Here is a 2,077-nt window from a genome sequence, read left to right as displayed (position 1 = left end):
GTATCACATATACAACAAGCTGTAAGTTCTGTGAGTGTGGGAACCTCATTCATTTAGCACTGTTTCTCCAGTGCCTAAAACAGTACAGAAAGTTGACAATAAATGTATATAGAATGTTAACATCTTACATAGCCATAGCACATTTATGGAAAGAGAAATTAACATTGATACAATACTAGTAAGTAAACTACAGGCTTTATTCCGATTTCACCAGTTTTTCCATTAATGTCCTTTTTCTGTTTCGGACTCCAATCTGGAATACCATATTACATTTAATTATCAAGTCTTCTTGGTCTCCCTCTATCTAGGATTTCTTCCTCTTTTCTTTTTTCTTGTCTTTTGTGACTTTGACACTTTTGAGAAGGAGTGGTCAGCTATTTTGTGAATGTCCCTCAGTTTGAGTTTATCTGATATTTTTTCATGATTTCTAAAGTTACGGATTTGGGGGACGTATACCATGGGGGACACAAAATGTTGACATTTCTTATTACAGAAATGTTAACCTTGATCACTTAGGTAAGGTGGTATCTCTGCAAAGTTAGCATGTAAAGTTACAGTTTTTTCCTTTCCATTCAGTAGGGGCAAGTCATTAAGTTGTGCTCACATTCAAAGGGCGAGGAGGGAAGGTCTACTTCCTGGAGAGAGAAGAATCAAATAATTTGTGGACACCTATTAAAACCACCACAGTACTTTATTTGTGGGGGAGATCATTTGAGTCTATGCTACTATTCAGTTTCTTTTAAAAACTTCACGCACTAATTTTAGCATTCATCAGGGTTCTTGCCTGCCCTGCAGCAATCATTATTGTGGTATTCCTGGATTCCTTTTTGCACAAAGAATGCAAATCCTTGCTCATAAACTCATTTGAAATTTGATATTTAATTTTCTAACCAACCGAAGGCATTGTCCCTGTGGCAAAGAGTATTCGTTTGGGCGGAGTGAGAATGAGGGTTTTTTGGAGGGTGTTGTGGTTTTTCTCCCCTTTTTCTAGCCTTAACTTTGAAGTCAAACCATAGTCCTTAATTTACAAGAACAGGTCTCAAATTTTCAGCTCAGATATTTCTCATGAAAATTAAGACAGGAGAGTTAAAAGAACGAGGAAAGGTGCTATCCGCAAAATGGGGTGATTAAACAGGCAAAAATTAGAAAGACACAGAGAAATTTTTGAGTCTTCAGTTTCATCAACGAATCTTATGATTTCTGGAATCTTAGATGTTGCTTAAAAGACAAAGTCCTTATCCCTCACCTATTTTCTCTCCGGCAGCAGGAAGCACATTTCACAGTCAATTCTCCCAAGAGAGACGAGGATGGTGAGAAAATGGAGGGGCAGAAACTATATAAATGGTAAAGCTCCTTCAGAGAGTAGAGATTGGTATTATTATTATTATTCTAACTGCTCAATACAAAAAAGCAAAAACTTGGCAACATAATATTGCCTTGTTTCTTGGAAGAAAAGTGGGGAATAACTTTGTCCCCATCTGCTAGGGACACCGAAAACAGGCCGACTCTTTACTGAGTGTGTAATCTCGGTGGGAAGTGGGATAGAATGAGGTGGAAGCCCACCAGAAATAATCCTGAGTTCTATGTTTTAAAAAACAACAGGAGCTTTGGAAGAGCTTCAAAATCAAGAGAAGAAAACCACAGTGGTATCTGAACACTGAACTGGAATTATTAAATATTCAGAGGATGAAAAACATGCAGATAGGAAGTGATCCAAAGGATCAAGAGAAAGGTTATTCTGTGACTAAAAAAAATTTTTGTTAAAGAAATCTTTTCATAACAAATACCTCGTAACAGTACCGTGGAACCTTGACTCTTGACTCTGGGCTGCAACTTGCATTCCAGATGACTTGTAAAGCAATGATTTATTGGTCCCGGAGCCAGCGAGCTTGGGAGAAGTTCAATAAGACAGTGTGGTCTGTGGGTCCTGAATCATTATTCTACCTGGCAACCTTATGACAGCTGCTGAATCTTGGAGGGGACCAAGAGGAAATGATGTTGATTTGTAGAGGGAGTAGAATTGTTTGTCAATGAAAATATAATTTTGCTTCTTTCAGGCACATACATCTATAGAAAA

This window comes from Balaenoptera borealis (genome assembly GCF_965194805.1).
Source record: "Balaenoptera borealis genome assembly, chromosome: 11".
Lineage (NCBI taxonomy): Eukaryota > Metazoa > Chordata > Mammalia > Artiodactyla > Balaenopteridae > Balaenoptera > Balaenoptera borealis.
Note: the sequence above shows the minus strand (reverse complement) of the source record.